We start from the raw sequence: 21,359 nt of genomic DNA on the forward strand, positions 1-21,359 counted from the left end.
CCCTATGAACCAACCAGTAATGAAAGTTGACACATAGGCAAGGCATCCACCAAGAGGGTCAAATGGAAACCAAGGTACTGCACGAATCCCAATGTGTGATAATGTAAGCTGATGTCGAACACAAGGGAAACCACTCAGTCAAAGACCCATGATACTGATCGATGCTGAGCACAAGGTGACCTATCAATAATGAAAATAGGGCCAGGGTGCAGCTCTAGGCCTGTCCTCAGAGCAAGATGTCATCGTCGATAAGGACAAAACCCGTCAGCAAGAAGTCAATTGGGACCTTCTCAAACCGGCATGAGTAAAGGGCCAGTATAGCTAAATGTGATGATAAACATGATACTGACAATGAGGTATGGCCAACTGAAAAATGAGTCAAGAGACACCGCAGAGAGGCCGACTCAGGCTAACTTTCCTTGAACAAAATCACGACTCAATGTGACTATATGGCAGCATATGATGACTCTGTATAAGTTCGTCATGCAGGAGGCACGAACGAACCATCCATATGATTGGAAGAGATAACCAATCAGGGGAGAACTGACTCAATAACAAGGTTAAGGCGTACCTAAGTCAAACTAAATCCCGCCCAAATGGAGGAGACTTTGCTTTGAGTGCTTTGTTCAAGGGCGACATGACCAACTCTAGCTGCCAACAATAAGTGGAAATACTATCCCGTTCCCGCTCTTTTTGGAATATATTATTTTTTGTCTTTTTTTGTTAAGCTGGAAAAAGAATAAAAGAATGCTATAGTACAGTGGAAAGAACGAGTGTCGGTGAAATAGATGATCTAGTTCTTGGGATTGGAACGTTCCTATGCTCAATGCAGGGAGGTGAAAGCTGGTCAATGACACTCAAAGGTGTGTTCCTTCCATGGGTCAAGGTGTGTCAAGTTGTAGAGGTCAAAGATATGCAAGTTTGATTTTGCAGCTGTCATGGTCAAAAGTTGGCTTAAACACGAGTCCAAGTGAAGCCGGATCAAGGCCAAAAGGTGCAAACAATCAAAATGCAATGCAGTGGTACAACTCAACACAAGGGAGCCTCTAGGGTATAAGGCTAGAACGAAGCGAAGAAGAAAAAAAGGAATGAGTCTTCATCGCATAAGTCATGGCAGGACTATAGAGGACTCTTGAGCCTGCTCAAATCGGAGCAACATGGGCAGCAAATGTCAGTGAGGTGCTAACTATGATGCCCATGTAAAGGATGGCTCTACCATCGTGTCATGATTTAAAGAAATGGCGAGTGAAGATGGTTTGTGAACCATAACATGATGGGATCGACCCTATGGAAAATGTATCGACAGATGGAGGCTAGTATGCATAATGCAATGGAAAAATGGCTTCCCTAACCTATATGCCAGTGAGAAAACGATACTTGCCATGGCGGGTCAACAGTCATGAAACCGTCTCGAAACCATCAAAAAAACATCCAAAATGTCCTAAAAATCACACCATTCTCGACATTCCAAGCTCCCAATTTAAAAGTCACATGAGGCCCAACAAAATAAAATTTTGAAAAATTTTTGCATTTTCAAAACCTATAAAAGAGTTTTTGGACTCACTATTTTCACCATTTGAGTTTGAGAGCAGAGAATTGGAGCAAAAGAAGCAACTTTTCCATACACCAAATTCAACCGTTCAAATTCTTCCAAAATCCCCAGGCAACTCTTATACTTGTCTTGCAAGCCATTGTGATTAGTTTTGTATTTTTTAATTTATGTTTTACCGTTGAATTATTTGTCCAAAATTTCACCGCGTCATATACGCGGGTTGGTAATATGAAACCCGCGTACATGTGGGCCCTACACGTGACTGTGTGTAAAGGGACCCGCGTATATGCCACACACATTTCAAACAAAAAAAACTAATGGTTTAAAATGATTTTTTCTTCAGGATGCCAATCACTTGGCGAGAAAGAGAGCATACTGCAGTGGATGATGAGGTCATGAATGATCCTGATGCTTTGAATGCTCTACAGGGATGTGGTTTGCTAAAATTCTTCAAATTGCCAAATATGAAAGCAAACACACGTCTGCTTGAGATGCTCATTGATTACTGGAGTATCGATGATGATGCATTCATGATTGACCAGATGCCACTCAGGATGGAAGTGGATGACATTTACTTCATCACAGGCCTTTCCCGAAGGGGAGAGATAGTCCATTCGGGGGGCAGGACACGAGGCAGTCTCTCGATCGAGGACTACGTACATATCTATTGCCCAAGACATCCAAAAAAGGTTGGAAGTCAGATTTCCATCACACATGTGGAGAGTCTATTGCTGAGGATATTCCTATTCACCATAGCTAGAGTGAACGGATCAACTTCCCTGCACCAGGCATCATGGCTAACCATGAGCTTGGCGGTGGACCGTCTCACCACCGTGTTTAACTGGTGTACTCCTCTTTTGGCCAGCCTGAAAAGCCAGTTTACTTCCATCAAGAGAGGACAGACCAAAAACTTTAGATATGGGACTATTTTGTGTTCTTTATTTTTTGAGAGGGTCCCTGCACTCCACCCTAGGGTAGCGGTTTCCATCAGCACCCCACGAGATCCACACATGGGCAGGTGGGTTGACCTGATGAAACGTTTAGGGGGTGGGGACGTCCCACGGACTGCATTTGACGATGACTTCTTTTCCTGGTGGGATTAGCAGATCATCGCCATAGATGACTACCCTTATGATGGGTTGGATTTTCAAGGAGATCCCGATCTAGCATTACCACCGACCGCAACATGGGGCGACATTGGTAAGCATTTTTTTGATTTTTTGATTTTTTTGGATTTTTCAAATGTAATAATGAATTTTGAAAAATGTTTTTGTTAGGATTCAAATGATTAATATGATGATCATGTTCCAGATATTGGGCCGATACGACCAGATGATTTCCCACGGCACAGACGTCGCGGCCGAGGAGCCGAAGAGGCAGCTGTAGAAACAGAGCAACTACTTCACATAGTCCAATGGCACTTGGTGAGACTTACTCACGGAGTACCGATGGCGGCAGTAGAGGATCTTCCTGAGGACATGCACGTCATGTGGTTGGCATGCCATGTGACTGGGTCCGCACTTTTCGGCGTGTGGCCAATGTGATAGCTACCTACTTAGCCACTCATCCTGAGCCGAGGCACTAGATGTACTAGACATGATTATGGGAATTTGAGTCCCAATTTTGTATATTTTTTGGACAGACTTATGTACACTCGAGATGTTTTATAATATATATATATATATATATATATATATATATACAGTTCGACTTTTTGATGCTTGATTTTATTGTGATGAATGATTAATGTGCCAGTCTAATGCTTGATTAGCGATAGAATCAGCTAACCAATTATAAGATATTGGAATGTGCAAATAATTAATATAAGTAAATGATCTTTGCAACAACATCACCCTTAAATACTGGTGATATAAACATGGATCCCTTGCTCGATAAATGTTATTTAATTGTGACACTATCAATTGTGAATCAAGATAAATTACCAATGAGTCGATTCCATAATAAATTGCCTCGGACAGTAAACGAATGACGACAATATACTCAACCATATTATTTGAAGCGGGACCAATGCATATGCCCCTTGATACCAACAATTGACTAGTTGGATAGTAGAGTACCCAAGCTGCGGAAGCAAGATTCCGAGTGTGCCGACTAGCACCATCGGCGAATCCAAAATAGACCAAGTCATCCATCAACACCTACCACAGTAGACCAAAAAGTGTTGATATTGAAAAATTTCGATGAGATATGTAAAAATATACACAATGTACAAAGAAGCCATTGCCTAGCTGCTAAGCAAAGTACTTCTTAAGGTAGAGCCCGTTAGGGGGCTCCGCCCACTTGCTCCTAGGGATGTTTATCAGTACTACTATCGAACCAATCAATATACTTCCTTCGGCGAATAACTGTGTTGGAGCCAAAGGAACCATACAAACATCACTAGTCAGACTGGAGGACCTAGATTCGACTTCATGCGAAGGGGAATGAAAACATGACCGACGATGTAAATCTTCCAAAGGTCGATCTACAACCGTCATTGCTTCGAATATCGCTTCATCAGATGGAAAAACAATATCTGAGCAATCCAACGCAGAAGTGGAATCAAGGGTCCGAGAATGAGCCACATCACCATCTATCTCTTTCCCAGAGGAAGGAGTAGAATGGTTATCCGCAGAGTTATCGATAGATTCACATCTAGGCTCTACTGCAGACATAAAAGATTCTATTCCACCCACCTTGTCGTCATTTGATGTGGTCATAGATGAAGATAAGGTTCCAGGACCAAAAAAATGACGAGCTTGAACAAAATCTTTCCGTAAGGGGACCCTAGAGGATGAAATTGTATATATTCTAGCAGTAGGAGGGGGAAGATCAAACGTACCCATCACTGAAGAGTACATCCCGACTCCTAGATTCTCAATAGGCAGACGGGGATTATCTACTAAGGGAACAATAGAGTCCAAAGTTGCCTAAGGATCAACTGGAAAATAATCCAATTGATCAACCTTAACAATTTTTCCTTCATGAGGAAAGCAAATGACACGAAATAGAGTCGAAACAATGACATCCATTTCGTATACCCAATTTCTTCCTAAGAGGAGATTTAGTCTAGGTTAGCATCAATGACTTCTACTTCAATATTAACGACCTTTCCCCCAACACATATAGGAAAGGCCGGGATAATCCCGTATGGTCTATGAGAATGACCATCAAACGCTGTCAAGAGGGTAGGTGAAGGAACAACCGAAGGTGATCCAATGGCCTTCCAACATTACATAGACATGAGACACGTGGAAGCTCCCTCATCAATAACTGTCCGAAAAATATTAGTTTTCTGGTAGGTAGACTTTATCTGGAAAGCCATATGATGAGCAAGTGTCTTTTTGACATGATGCATATCAAAAGTGAGAGCTAAAGAATTATATGGATCCACTGCCCCCATTGCTGACATCAAAGCACTTCTTTGAGCAGGACAGGACTGGAGAACCTCTAAAATGGACATAGCACATGGACTCTGTGCTAGATCCTCAACAATGGAGTAATTATGGGCTGCCTTAAAATTAGGGTTAATAGTCGCGCATTTAGCGGAGCCTTTCAGTACCCGTGGTATAGTCTTGACAGAGGGTCGCTCAATATGAAGTGGGTTGTTAGTTTCAGGAACTGTTTTACCCTTGGAAGTTTCACCTTCACCATAATCGCGTGACAGTGTGGCCACATTAGCTTGAGAACCCATCATGAAAAAATTTGATGATTTGTCCCCTTCTTGGTTTCCCCCTACGGAGGTACCAGAGTTTGAACTCGCACCAACAAGAAGTCGCTGCCCTTGGGGAAAAGGGTTGGTTAACACAGCCTGAGATCTAGAAGTCCCTTGCTGCCCTAACAAGCGCTGAGCATCTTCAATCTTGGGGTAGAGATGAGTTAAATGGCCTCCACTGCATAACTTGCATGGAAACTTGACTTTCTTTTTAGACTCATTTCTACCACCACCAGCATTATTGCCAGGATTATTTTCATCAGTCTTCCCATCTTGCCTCTTTTTCTTACCTCACCCTTTATTTTTCCCATTGGACTTTCGATTTCCTTTAGGGTTATCAGATTGGACGACATTAATCGAAGAGGGTTGGGAAGACGAAGGGTTAGATGATGTGACTTGGTTGTTAGAAGCAGTTTGTAAAGGCAACTGCTGCAATTGACTCAACAAGTTCACCGCATTTGTGTCTACTGATCCAACGATACCATTTGCATGGGAGCCTGACTTCGACTTGGCTATATCAACTTTAGACCTAGGAGCATCTGGCAAGATTTTTTGAAGGATCCCAGACTGAGAGTAAATCAATTCTAATTGTTGGGCCCTAAAAATAGCTTGCTCCTCAGAATGGACTCCGTACATGGAGACATCCTTAGAGATTTCAGGTTGTAAAGATTTCAAAAACCATTCGAGATGGTACTCCAGAGGGATTTCAGCTTTAATGAGCCTCTTTCTCCGTCTCCATTCCTGAATATGGTAAAAAATGTGAGTTGCCTTGTCCCGACGGAAAGTGGCCAGAAGTTCAGTTTTGGCATCATAACGAACAAGCAACTATAAATGATTTAAGAAAATATTAGCTAAGTCGGCGAAAGATGTAAAGTTGCCCCCTGGAAACTCTATATACCACTTGGCCGCATTACCAGTCAAGATGCATTGAAAAAGTCTCAACCTAATTGAGTCATCAATAAGGGAGTTTGATGAGCACCACAAATGGAATGTGGTTACATGGTCACCTGGTGTTGTGGGGAAAAATGCCTATGCAGGACGATCCTATCCACCTAAGGTGTGACAGTGCCTTAGCAACAAACAGAGACAACTATTCTAGTATTCTTCCTTTATGAATTAAGAATGAAGAGAGATGGATGGACTAACCGGTGTCTTCCGTTTGTCCCTCGATCCGGTTTCTCTTCTCTTTGGGAGTTCCCAGCTACTTGCCTTCTCGCTCGCCCAGCTTCAAGAGGTTTCTGCAAGATCACAAGAAGAGAACACTACACAAAGACATAGATTCATATTCATAACTAGTTCAGGATTAGAAATAAACTAAACATACTAATGCAATCATACATCAAAGATACATCAATATATAGGAGAAACCAAGATAGCTTTATTGATGAATAACAAGGTTCAGGAAGAGATACAACCCAAAGGGCTCCAATCCAGCATCTCCTTCCCAGCAAATGAAATTCCTATCTTCACCCCCTTCAAAGCATTAAGCACCCAATGATTCCAATCTCAAACCAACAGCAATTCTTTGCAATAACAAAATTCCAGCCCCTAGATCTCATGGAGGAGAGATCCATATATAGATGTTTGGAGAGAGGATGAGTCAGCTTGAGATCTGACTAGTGTCCTCTCCCTCTGTCAGTTCTTGATTCCACTTGGAGGTTCTTGCTTCCACTTGGAGATTGGGAACCTCTTACTCATCACTAGTCGAATTCACTGAGGCAAGTGTCATTGAGGAAGATTCTGGAAGCTTCCTGGGTCTTGACACCTCTTGGAATGAACTTGCCATTTGTCAACTCTCGCTCAGCGCACCCTGGTAGTGCTTCTACCTGCGTTGCAGTGCAGGTAGCCAGTGTTGGCTTTGACATTCAGCGCAGACAGCTAGTGGAGCCACTGAATTGATCCTGAATTGGCTTGTTTTTGAGCAGTTTCTGGTGGAGAACTTCTGTGAATTGCTGTGGTTTGTTAGCCTTGTTCCTCTAGGGGTAGGAACAACATGTTTAGGGACTTTGGATCCCTTAGATTATGGACATTTCATGCTCAATGCTGTAAGGCACAAAAATGTCTATAACAGTTGCCCCCTAAAGTATGAGGCTGTTTATCGGGTGAAATGCTTTATCAGGAGGATCCGAAGTTCATCCAATGCTGGGAGGAGACCTGTAATAAGATACAATACAATACATTATTCTTCATATGGATTTCATGATCTAGCTGAGGCGGGCATTCCCATGCTCAGCTTTATAAATTCATTTTTCTGTACATAGAACAGACAATCGTCTGATGGTAGACTGATAATTTTGATGAAATTATCACCCTTTGGGTAGGATGATTATCTGCTGCAATGATGTACATGTCAATGTCTTTATCTTTCCTGAATATATATCGCAGCCCGGATGGATGAAACTAGATCCGGGGTCTTCAAACTCATTCGATCTTCACTCTAAGTACAAGTCGATCCATGTGAGAAATGTTCTGAAGTCGAACATGGAAAGACATCGCTTGATTACCGGTCAATGAGGTAAACCGTTAACAAGCGCGAGAGGAATCACCGATAATGATAATGACCCTCAAGGTACTGTAGTACAATTCACGTGGTGTGAATAAAGGACTTCGCGTCGAACACCACGCAAAATCTTTCGGTCGAAGGTCATTGATGTATACCTGTCGCCGGAAGTGAGAAACTTGCCATTGAGGCATGCAAGCTTCAAAGTACTGAAGGGGTTGTTCCTAGATCAACTTCTTGGATAATGAGCTGATGTCGACAAGAAGCGATCCGTCAAAGGAGGGCCTTAATGAATCCCACATCAATGACACGGAACGGAGCTAATGATTTTGATGGAGGTGAAAACGATCTGTGACATATGATTCAGGGTGGCGGTCATGAAAGGATGAAGGATAATGTACGGCAGTGGATGGGACACGGTTGACTTTTCTGAACGACTTCTCTTGAACATATGGCGACACTGATGCGATGGATCGGTAGCATTACCCCAAATATGGATGGTATGGCGAAACCATGGATGTGACCGGTGAATGAAACAACCCAACCCGATTGTGGTACGGAGGAAAAGTGTCATGTTCAAGAGCGACTTGCTACAATCAAAGTTTTCTTGAGTTTCTCCCAATTTTTCCCCAGTCATTGCTGACCAGTACCTCTTTATTTTTGTCAAGCTTGAGGAGGATAACATATGCTTGTTCTATAACCTGCCCTTCGGGCAAGCCCATCGCTATGTTTTAACGAGCCTAGCGATAGTGAAACTCGTTCTCGTCTAAAGACAAGTTTGTCGCTATTTAATGATTTTAACGAGTCTAACGACAAGGATAACTCGGTCCTTTTCATTTTTAGAGAGTCTGAAAAGGTACATAAAGTTAACTCCAAAAGTCCTTTTTCGTCATCTAATCCCTTAGGTCCGAAAAAGTATAAAACAATACAGAAGGGATGAGTTTTCGATAGTTTTAACGAGCCGAATAAAACAAGCGCTCGATCTTTTTGTGCAATAATCCCTCAGGTCCAAAAAGATTAAAATCTAGAGGAGGGATAGCACTTCCTGTCCCTTTAACGAGCTGGAAGGCCAAGGACTCGGCAATCTTTTCATATTTTACGAGTCAGATGAAAAGAGCTTAAAGAAGACTCGTCTTTTGAGGAACGAGTGATGAAACAGGTTAGCAGCTGATTCCAGGTACAGGTTGGAATTTTCCAATCACGGCAGTGTCACAAGGATGGCTAGTGAAATCACTCTTCGCAGCTGTTCCTCAAAATGGGTAAACAAACATATGGAGGTGAACGATCGGCCAATGGAAAAGTGGAGGTGACGGTGCAAACACGACCAAGGCTTTAATGGCTGATGATATTACATTCACTGTGGTTATTTACCGGGATAGTTCATTTTTTAACGAGCTTAAACGCGGGTGGAAACATTTGCTCGATTTTATGTTTATTTTTTAACGAGCATGAACTATACGATAAAACTGCTCGGATCTTGCGTTTATTTTTTAACGAGCATGAACTGTGTGCTAAAACTGCTCGATTAACCCAGTCATATGATAAGAGTGTCTCATCAAGATTCTATTTTTTATGGAGCTTCATCTCACTAAGCTTTGCTCCAGATCCTTCTGTTATGCAAGTTCGGAAACGACTAATCCTACGAGTTTAAAGGGTTAGACCTACAGGTTTAAAGGGAGGACCTAAAAATTTTAAAAAATAAATAGCCGCCCCTTGCTTGCACTCCGAAAGGTTTGCATGCCCCCAGGTATAAAACAGAGTTTCAAGGTTACCCCTACTTTAGTCCGGCAAAACAATTTTTTTACCGAGAGAGGCCTACCTCTTTCAGGTTACCCAAAGATTGCTCCATTCGCGGCCACGAATAAAACACTTCCTCGGCGATGTCTACCGAAATAGACAAAGGTGAGCGACGATGCCCGCCAACTCACATAACTTTGACAAAAGAATCTTGTTCTAGAACAACCCCTCTTCCACTCACGGACGGGGTACAGACTAGTCATATTCTCCCGCGGAAACCTACCCTATACCCAAAGTTTTCCTGCCGAAGCAGACCAGGACGCATGCCCCCTGGGTTCCAGTCATATCCTCCTAGATTACTCGCGCTCATCGGGGGGACGGACCGTGGGTTGAGACACTTCTTGCGTGAATAGACCATTTAGGGATGGTACATGACTATTTGCGATGCGTGATCCGGGAAATGAAAGTTGGTCCACGAGCTTGACCACTCTTCCTTCGTGCGGAAAACACATTACTCTAAAGAGTGAGGAGACGATGGCTCCCATGCAATATATATAGTCTCGTCCAAGGAGTAGGTTATAATCCAAGGGTCCTTGAACGACCATCACGTTCATTTGAACGGTCTTCCTTTTCAATGTTATGGGCACATTGGGGAGGATCCCTAAAGGTCGACTGGTTCCTTTATCAAAGCCTGTCAGATTTCTCATTTCAGGCAAAAGCGTTGGCGAACCAAGCGCTTTCCAAGCAATAGAGGAAAGGATACTCACAGATGCCCCCTCATCAATGATAGTGCCAGCCATTACCATTCTGTATATTTGAGCGATAATCCTGAATGGTATGCTTGCCGGCAAACGGGGTCTGCCTAGTTGGTTCCAGTCGAACGAGACAACTAGGTTGCTTGGTGGTGGGACCGAATAGACGGCCGGGTATGACTCTGACGAAGTTCCTTCCTGCGATAAAGGAATGGGCAAATTTCCCCCTTGTTCGTCGGAGTCTGTGTTGATGAAAAGAATTTGGACGGTGTCGTCTTTATTCTCCTCTGTGACGGTATCATTCGAAGATAGAGCCTCTGAAGGAAAAACCGGGTCAACTGCCGCCTCAACCTTTTGACTTTCGTCAGGTATGGATTCAGACGGCTCATCCTCAATGATAGGTGCTTCGGCTGACCACCTGAGCGGGCCAGCCGGGTTCTCAACTGGTGAAGGACTTGGCAGGAGTTTTTGATATCCAGGAGGAAGTTGCACTGGTAAAACAGGGCGATCTTCAAAACTCTTTTAGCCTCATCTAAGAAGGGACAACGGTGGATGGCATGGTTGCCTTCACACAGTTTGCAGGGAAATCTAGCTTTCCCTCTCTGTCCTGTGGCTTCACTTTCACTAGTTGACGGTGTGCTGTCAACATGGCTATCAGAGGTTGACGCCACCGAATTGTGCAAACGGGGAGACCAGTCCCTTAGTATCCGAGGGATGCAGGGACAATCTCTGTGGAAGTGGTCTCCCTTGCATATGACACATGGCGATTTAGGCCTAGTCAGTGCTGTGTGTGGATTTCTGTCAGACGACACTTGTTTGCCCCCAGTCGCTTTTGGCTCTTTCTTCTTCTCTTCTTCCTTCTTCTCCTTAGGAACTTGGTTTTTTGTTTTACCAGTTCCGTCAAGCGAAGAGGAAGGAGGAGAGGAAGAATTAGATGAAGTAGAAGGCTGGTGGGCAACTCTGGTCTGGTCTAACTGTTGATTCGACTGTTCAGGAATAGTGGTGTTCTAAACGACATTGGTTGAAAAGAGCCAGACTGGCAGGCCAATTGTCAGTCCTGGAAGCGACAATGTGGCCATATGGGGCGCACCAACATCTCCCCAAGAGGAGAAGGGACTAGGATTTCCACCAAGGGGAATTCCTTGGTTGGTGTGCTCCATTTTCTCAACCTAAAGATCAACGTAGGAATAGGGGTGATTGTTCCATTTAAAATAAATTTTAACGACGCTTTAGACACAACTTGCTTTTTCAATTTTAAAGAGTCGAGAAAAAGCTAAAGATGACTCTAGTCTCCTTCGATGTTTTAACGAGCCCGAAGTGACAAATGCTCGGATGGACTTTTTCCGTTATAGAGTCTGAAAAAGGCCAAAAGGAACTGCTCTGGAGTTCTAGGTAGAGGGTGTGCCAAACTTTTCGCAAAACCGCAGAATACTTTTTAGGGTACGGGCGGTCGATCTTCCTGAATGCTGTGTTCAGTGCATTGCGATCAGTAGGGCGGCCGACACGGTTTCCTAAGGATAAAGGTTTTATGCCTATAGGGGTCTCCCAATATATACGCGACGGTACGTGGGAGCACAATCCGTACTGGCGCTATCGTCCCTCAGGAGGAATCACCCACCATCAACGAGATCGACAGTCACCAGGCTTTACGACGCCGGAACACGTCTCTAGCCTAGACCTCTATGTCATGAGTTATGTTGCAAAGCGTTGTTAAGTTCATTCAATTTATTTTAGGTTGATATTTTTAGAAGTTTGCCTTTTGAGGTTCACCACGAGATGTATGGTACAATTCCTAAATGCAGTCTAAAGATGATAAGCAAGCTTTATATCTTTTCAACTTTGAAAATCCTAGCTACTAAGGGAAAAGAAAGACACCATCTTTTCTCAAAGAGCAATCAACACACTCTAATGCACTTTTCCTAAATCAAACATGCAAACTATCAAAATGCAAATGCACAATGCAGGTGTTTGTTTTCCGCTCTCTTAGTATTGATGCCTACAAAGAAAGCTTTTTGCACAACTTTGAATTTGCTTTTAAATGACAAATACAAACAAGTTTACTTTTTCGAAATCAGAGAGGGTAGAAGAGATTACAACACTTAACGATTTTCGAAATGAATACTTGTTTCGACACTTAAAAGAGACAAACTCAAACCAAAAGCAAAAGTAAATGTATAATCAACTGTAAACAGCCAATGAACTCTCTCCTAAGATCACAATCAACAGATCTAAATCAAGGGCTACAGGATGATTATTTAACTCATGCAAAGGAAAACTGTAAATGACGCCACAAACACATAAAAACACTCACAGTCTTTTTGTACAAAAGGAGGTGGAATTTAAGCAGAGAAAAGGAGTTATCAGACTGGTACCTATGCTGGTTACAGGCTGCAAAAATCAGAGATCAAAACAAGGCAAAACAGAGCAGAGAACCCCAGCTGCACAAGGCTTAACTGGATCAGTGCAACCTCAACACAGGGGTTTTGACATTCAGCGCAGGTAGCCTTCACGGGACCTGCGTTGAAATGCAGAACCTCTTCACAGGGTCTGCACTGAAGGAGAAACGAGAGTTTCTCACTGGGTTCTGGGTCACAGATTGCTGATTAATCTACAGTTTCAGGCCAAATCAAAGCAACAAGCAAGGTGCAATCAAAGGGATGCTTTGAGGGAGTACTGAGATCTATCACAAAGGATCATCAAATCATTTGTGAGTCCATTGTTCAGATCATAGACAAATCCAGTGATTGGATCAAAGCAGCAGCTGTCTACTTTGCATCTGAGAATAGCAGACACAGTTCGATTGTTGCTGTTGAGTCTATGAAACAAACAATGATAGAAACACAAATAAAATGACTAAACAATTCTCCCCAGTGGAGTCGCCAATTTTTTGTGGGGAAAAATGCCTATGCAGGACGATCCTATCCACCTAAGGTGTGACAGTGCCTTAGCAACAAACAGAGACAACTATTCTAGTATTCTTCCTTTATGAATTAAGCATGAAGAGAGATGGATGGACTAACCGGTGTCTTCCGTTTGTCCCTCGATCCAGTTTCTCTTCTCTTTGGGAGTTCCCAGCTACTTGCCTTCTCGCTCGCCCAGCTTCAAGAGGTTTCTGCAAGATCACAAGAAGAGAACACTACACAAAGACATAGATTCATATTCATAACTAGTTCAGGATTAGAAATAAACTAAACATACTAATGCAATCATACATCAAAGATACATCAGTATATAGGAGAAACCAAGATAGCTTTATTGATGAATAACAAGGTTCAGGAAGAGATACAACCCAAAGGGCTCCAATCCAGCATCTCCTTCCCAGCAAATGAAATTCCTATCTTCACCCCCTTCAAAGCATTAAGCACCCAATGATTCCAATCTCAAACCAACAGCAATTCTTTGCAATAACAAAATTCCAGCCCCTAGATCTCATGGAGGAGAGATCCATATATAGATGTTTGGAGAGAGGATGAGTCGCTTGAGATCTGACTAGTGTCCTCTCCCTCTGTCAGTTCTTGATTCCACTTGGAGGTTCTTGCTTCCACTTGGAGATTGGGAACCTCTTACTCATCACTAGTCGAATTCACTGAGGCAAGTGTCATTGAGGAAGATTCTGGAAGCTTCCTGGGTCTTGACACCTCTTGGAATGAACTTGCCATTTGTCAACTCTCGCTCAGCGCACCCTGGTAGTGCTTCTACCTGCGTTGCAGTGCAGGTAGCCAGTGTTGGCTTTGACATTCAGCGCAGACAGCTAGTGGAGCCACTGAATTGATCCTGAATTGGCTTGTTTTTGAGCAGTTTCTGGTGGAGAACTTCTTTGAATTGCTGTGGTTTGTTAGCCTTGTTCCTCTAGGGGTAGGAACAACATGTTTAGGGACTTTGGATCCTTTAGATTATGGAAATTTCATGCTCAATGCTGTAAGGAACAAAAATGTCTATAACACCTGGGTCTTCACTGCCCTTCCCTTCGAATTTTGGAATGTTTGAAGGGAGTTTGGTTGGGACCGGAGGCCAGGCTGGGTTGTATTTGATTTGATCGTTTGTTAATTTCGTGAGATCTAGCAAATTCAAAGTTGCCAGAAAAGGAAGCCTAGGAGGACCTTGGGGATTCCACCCAGACTGAGCGGAGCCCCCAAAGTTCTAAGAAGATGGGCCTGGATTTTGGAAGGCACCAGGCTGCCCGAAGTATCCAGCAAAACCGACTGAACCAAAAGGCAAGCCTTGTGATCCAACAAAATTCGGAGTTTGACCAACTCCGGCCGCAAAACCTCCATAAGGGGTGAAGCTTCCTCCTAAAGGATTATAAGGAGTCGATAACCCCTAATAAGGATTCCAAGCAGAAGCTAAGGGAGGAATACTTCGAAACGAACTAACTGTGGAGTACGACCCATTCCCTTGTTGGCCGAAAAAACGGATTCCCAGTTCCCATGCCACTAACCGCAGGGTTAGTCCAACCTTGAAAAGGATTGCTGCTTTGTCCTGTAGAAGAAAAAGGCATAGATCCCACTGTCGGGTTGGAATGTGGTATATGACCACTTCCAAAAGGAAAACCCTGGAATGAAGCCGATCCACCCATCATGGATGTGGAGGCACTAAACGGAACTGATGGAATACCCTGTGAATGGGTGCCAAATGGGAAGAATCCAGTACTAAAAACATTGGCTTGGGAATTTCCACTCGTAGAAGGAATGGAGGCAGACCCAGCTAAAGATGTGCTTGCAAAAGACCCAAATAAAGATGCAGAGGGGATGGAAATAGTTCCTCCCCCTTGTACTGATGTTGGAGTCTGCATAGTTGTAACACTTGTGGTAGAAGCCATGCTTCCAGTAGTGGTCATTGATCGTAAGTGCGCAATGTGACCTAGACTTGACGGTCTATGCATCGGAGTTCGAACGTATCGTAATACTTTTGGATAACTAGAAGGTAGTGGAGAATTTAGAGCTGCTAACGACTTTGGGAGTTCTTCTACCTATAAGTTATCTTCTGTCTGAAAGAGAACTCGAGAAAGAACAGGAGTGTTCCTCCCTTGTTCTGTAGAAGTACCAGGCCTATTCTGAACACTAATGTCCTTGAGGGGAGGATCAATCCCCGATGCGTCAGCTGCCATGGGACGAAACCCACCGGCAGTATTACCTCTGCACCTTCTAGGAGAAAGCTCTAAACTTGGTGGTGAAAGACCATGAAGTCTTCGAGACTGTCTAAGTGATCGATCATCCACTTTGAATTTTTTATTAAGATCTAGCTAAAGACTCAAAAAATTGAAAGCTAGGCCAACTAAGAGCACAGAGCACACACTAAAAAGTCCCTAAAAGATATCAGCCAGTCAAACAACTTTCGATTATTTCTGCTCTAGGTGATGAGGGCCGGACACCAAAATACAAGAAAGTGAAGTAAGGGGCCTTCCGAAGATAGTATGGGATAATGACAACCCAGTCCTATCAGCGAAGGTAACAGAGGAAGCTACGCTGACCACTTAACAACAGCCTGCGCCAGTGCAAGCCCCCAAGCTTCGCAAGGGCGCCCTCCAGTTGTACCGTTGAGAGTGACACAACATCGACCTCAGGTGCCATGGGATTCCCCTTCGCAGCCACCTGTGTAGATCCCTAGGAGTAGCAACTAAGGTTACCAAATCGTATCAGAACTCAGGCGGAACAGTCTTGAGGTTAGATCTGACAAGTAGGAGAGGGGGTGTCTCTCTTCCCTGTCTTCAAGAATCCTCATGCTTAACTCCCAGATCCGGAGCTTTCTTGGTCTCCCTAATGCTATTGTATTTTCACTCACTATTCAGAATCCTATGTTTGACAGTTTAAATGGCCTTGGAGAGTTATCTCTCCACTCGCCTAATCCAAGGCCCTAAAATCTCCTAAAACTTGTTGGTGTGTCTAACTTGACAATTATAAAAAGTTCTAGTATATTTTAATTAGCACTTGTTTTTAAATGGGCTATTCTTTAAGTCAAGGGATAAGCGGAAGTGAAACTAGTGGTGTTTTGACACAAAAGAAATTAATACAAACCAAACTACATGAAAATGCACCTGTTTTCGTTTTTCGATGAAAAGAAATTTCTACAGGGTTCAGAGGAACTTTAAAAAAAACAACAAATTTTCTTTTCTTTTCTTTTACTCATGCTTCACACTCACAAAAGTTAACAAAACTATGGATGCCTAAAAATATGTGCAAATTTATCCTAATGCAACAAGTACATGCTGATGCAAAACTCAAAACTACTCTTAAATCAAGAAATGAAAGTTGCTTGTTTATCAATTCTTAATTTGCCACTTAAAATGTTTAGATGGAATATGAGTTGCTATCATTCATTTCGTCTAAACACTAAAAACAAGTTTCAAGACAAACAAAAGTGCACTTTCATTCACTAAAAGGAAACTAAATCAAAACGAAGTTCAAGAAAGAAAAACCAAGTTTTTCAAAAAGTTTTCTTCAAAAGCAAAACAAAAATGTCTTTTAAGAAGAGCTCTCAACAAAACTGAAACTTTATGATTGAAAAATCGGCACCACACACTTTGCAAGCTGACAACACAAAATGGATGAAAACTCAACAACAAAGATGTGTTTCGAGATGCTTTTAACAATCAAAAGCAACAATGAGAGGTTTGGCAACAAGGACCAAAAGATCAAAAAGACAATTTTCAAGAAAGTGTTAATCAACAACTTTCAAAAACAAGAAAAGTAGATGGTCACAAAAATATAGTTTTGATATGAAAACACAAAAGGTCACCAAAACAAGATTTGACACAAAGATTGAGATCAACCTTTCTGCTCTGGAAAAACAGAGCAGCCAAGACTCCTAACAATAAATGTTGTGTGCTTGACCAAACGATGACGCTTGCAAATAAAACCAAAAAGACCAACACTTTCCAAAATCAGAGAGAATTTGAAATCAGATACTTGCTGTAAAACTAAAAACTGATACTAAAAAGTAATTGTTTAGGACTGAATCAAACCAGCAGACAGACCTTCAAAAGCAAAAATATTTGAAAAATCTTGAAAATTACAAGATATACGCGACTGTATTGATGTATAGCTGTGTGTATGTGCGACTGCGCCTCAGGAAACCTACGTATACGCGGGTTTACTTAAGGAAACATGCGTATATACGCTTCTGTAAACAAGAAAAACAACGTATATAAAATATTTCAAGAAAAAACAAAAAACAGTCTGAAGAAACTGACCAAGCTTACAATTCAAATTCCTACAGGAACAGACTACACAGTAACAGCAAGCAGACAGACAGCTGAGCCCTGATTGGCTTGAACCAACCCAAACTAGGAACAACAATACTGTTGTCCCCAGTGGAGTCGCCAATTCTGTTAAGGGACAAATTCCCCTAGGGTCTTTGGGTTGAAACCCTAGCAGATCAGAGGTTGTCTATACAGAGAAACACACATTCCATACAACCATAATGCAAATATAAGCAAACTATACGATAAGGGGCGTACCTAGGGGTCCTTCGTTTGAGAAGAGCCTTCCAGGGTCCAAACCCTTCTTGGAGTTCCTTTTGCTCCTTCAACCTGCAAAACAATCAATTCAAGAAAGTACAATAGTATATGGACTAAACATTATAAAGAAATCATCTTCATAGTATATTGAAAAGTAGTTAGTTATGCAATTAAACAACCTTTCATATATGAATCATAACATGGATATCATAAACATGAAGAAGATTTATATCAGGAACAAAGACAAGTGCTTCTTTTATTATAGACAAATAAAGTACAGAAAGGAATAATTTCACCTGATTCATCCTTTCGCAGGCTCCAAGCGGAACCGTCCTCCGGATTCGTCCAGTCTCAAGCCTTTAACAAACTCCTTCCATGACTTACTCCATGATATCACAAGTAGTAGATAGACATCATCACACAAGGAAACAAGGGTTTCCTGTAAGTAGGGGAAGTGCAGGAGGCACAAGGATCTTCAAACTTGGTCAGGGAAATCTTAGCATAATAACCTTTCTCTCTCTTCTCTCCTCCCTTAGGCCTTCCCATTGAAGACTTTTTGCACTTCTCCCAAAGTAGTTTTTTAGTTGTTAATTCGTTGGGAACAGTTGAGCGACGGGCACTAACAGGTAATCAGCAGGTAAAACCCGCGATCTCCGCCCGAAATTAAGGAGATTTATTTTTTTTAAGTGTTTTAAGACATATACGCGGGTTGGGTGTACATCGACCCGCGTACACACGCGTTTAGCTCAGGGCAATGTCGCGTATAGGGAATAAAACACTGTTTTTTAAAATTTTGGGCTAGGTCTGGAAGGAAGGGTTGCCCTAGGCCATGAGTGCAGCATCACAAACCTCAAGAGTGAGATTTGGAGCTATAACAATATACACGTTGGATAAGTGCTACATGAAACTATAGGTGCTGCTGCAGGAAGTTACAAATTTGCTATAAGAAGATATAATTCACCGAATGACAAAGAAAATAAAATCCAAATTGGATGGGACATATATTTTTATTGACTAGGATGTATTAGGTCTCCATTCCAAGTGGAATCACTCAAAAATACCCCTACTAACACATGCTAAAAAATAGCAGCAAATTGCTACTCTAAAATCTAGAAATTTGAGAATTGGTAAGCTAGTTAATCTATCAAATTCCTAACCTAATGAAGTGAAAATTAAATGGGTTAAGTTTTATTTATTAAATTTAATGTTTTTTTTGATCTAATGCAAGTGGAATCAACTCGATATAAGATTTTTAGCATGTTCCAAAAAAATAGCAGACATTTACTACTATTTGCCACAAGGGACTTCCAAACATTTAGATTTGGGAATAAGAAAACTAATCCAAGTAGTTCAATGATTACTATGACCTTCCAAAGATATTCCAAGGATGAAATCATTCTTGTGATCCTGCAAAATAACTTACTTTAACCATTTAATCCAATCCTACAACAAGAAATCATCAATACTAAATGCAAAAATAGAAAAAAACAAGAACAAGAGATGTATGTGAATAAGAAGTGAAAGGAAGAAAAGTAAATGATACAAAAGGGCTCTGAGGCTCCTGGGATGACCAAGCCCAAGGAAAATCAGAGTCCTATGAAGGATACCAATATTTAGAGGTTGAACATGGCACCAATCTTCATTATTTCTGTTATCACTTAGAACTAAAATTGATATATGTAACTTTTCATCCTAGCCCGATGACAAGGTCAGTGCTAGTTTATTTTTGTTTTAAGTTTCTTCCCTTAGAATCTGAAGTTTTGAAGAGTTTTTGAGTCAAGTTATTCTCAGCTCCCATTGGTTCCCCTCCATCTACCATTGTTTTATAGCCACCTGTTATCTTATGTCAGCCACCGTGTCTTTTTGTAATTTCGCAGCGAAATCATGATTAGGCAGTTTCGCAGCGCAATCATGATTAGGCAGTTTCACAGCGCATCATTCAAATTTAAAACTGACCGCGCTGCGAAATCATGGATTCGTACATTTCGCAGCGAATCTTTCCCGAAATGTCAAATCCGTTAGGTGAGTCATAGGCCGTGTCCTCTCATGTCAGCTCATGTACCCCTCTTATCACATTTCACCACTCATTGCCACTATCACCACCACTAGATCTGTTGATACGCATGAATCATCATTTCCAAGAAAGACCACCGTGCATAAAACTTAATGATGGTCGTAAGTCTTGCATGAAATGACAAATATGCAAGATTACAACTTGAAAGATTTTAAACGGCAAATTTTAAAATTCAACTGCAAAGATAATCAAGCGAGGCTGAATTCAAATAGAAGCTGAATCACAATTCCAACCGGAGCTAGTAGTCATTGTTTGCGAAGATTTGGAAGAATCAATGGAGAAAAAGGAGCACAGATCCGGCAAATGTCTAAGGACTGAGCCTGAAGGCTTAGATATAACACTGAGAAATAAAGAGGTGGAGAAAGCATTTAAAAAGGCCGTGTGCTGGAATTTTTGCAAAAAGTTACAAGGAGGGCACGCATAGGTAACCAAAGAATTTGCACTTAACTTCACAGGCTTGAATTCAAAGGTAGCCATGATAGAATTGCAGGTTTCGCCAGAAGTGATATCTACTGTGACAGAGATCCCACGAGGACAAGAGCAATGGTTTAAAAATTTCAAGTTTGACATGAATCCTTGCAAGGAGTTTTTGAAGGATGAATTTGTAAATGAAGATTTAAGTAAGGCAGTGCCCAGGAGTTATGTCAAAGAATATTATGCACATTTACTCACCTGCATACAGAAATATCTGACTTGTGAAGGAAGATATAACAAGGTTTACTCTTACCATTTTAAACTCCTTTTGCATTTCACCGGGAAGGTCTCCATAGACTTACCTTTTTATCTTTTCCGTAGTTTGAGTAAGATGTGTGATAAGGTACAACTAAGGAAAGAGGATTGTGAAACCTCTTTGTTTCATCATGGTTTGATCAAACTACTGGTTTTAGATGGGCTCCAAAAGATAGGCAGAGATTGGAATTCATTCATTTTTATGGCTGGATTCAAAAGCCAGACTGGCCTCACTCCTCTACCTGTTAGAGATTCTACAATAGCTGAGCTCCAAACAGAAGCAAGAGCTAAAAGAGTTCCAAATTCACAAGTAAGAAAACAAGTGAAGCCACTCATCATCCAAGATCAACCTCAGCAATCAACTAAGGAAAAAGCTCATGGTAAAAAGACTGTACCTGAAACAAGCACATCTGAAGTAGTCTCAAGGATAAGGACAAGAAGCCAGATGAATAAGGAAAAAGGTAAAGCTGTAGCAGTCGAAGAGAGTCCAGTGTCCAAGGGAAGTTTAAATGCCTTATTACAGGCTATTGACATTGAGCAGTCTCTACCAGTCCAAAGTGAGTTGATACAGTCAAAACAAGAAAGCACCAAGAAAGCCAAGGCCTCAAAAAGGCTTAAATTTGATGAGCCAGCTAAAGAATTTGTTTTTAAACCTAGAAGACCTATGACAAGGAGATTCCAGCAAGTACAGGAAACACTATCAAGAACAGAGGAAACAGGGGAAGGGTCACAATGTTGGCAAAAGAAAAACACAGGCAAAACAGTCATCACATCTAAAGAAGATAATATAGCAGCCATAAAGAGCCAATTAGAATCAGCCAAGCATGAGATCGCCAAATTGAAG

The sequence above is a fragment of the Pinus tabuliformis genome, chromosome 5_2 (assembly GCF_031772625.1).
Source record: "Pinus tabuliformis cultivar Carrire ecotype Pingquan chromosome 5_2, CPIR1, whole genome shotgun sequence".
In the NCBI taxonomy this organism is placed as follows: Eukaryota; Viridiplantae; Streptophyta; class Pinopsida; order Pinales; family Pinaceae; genus Pinus; species Pinus tabuliformis.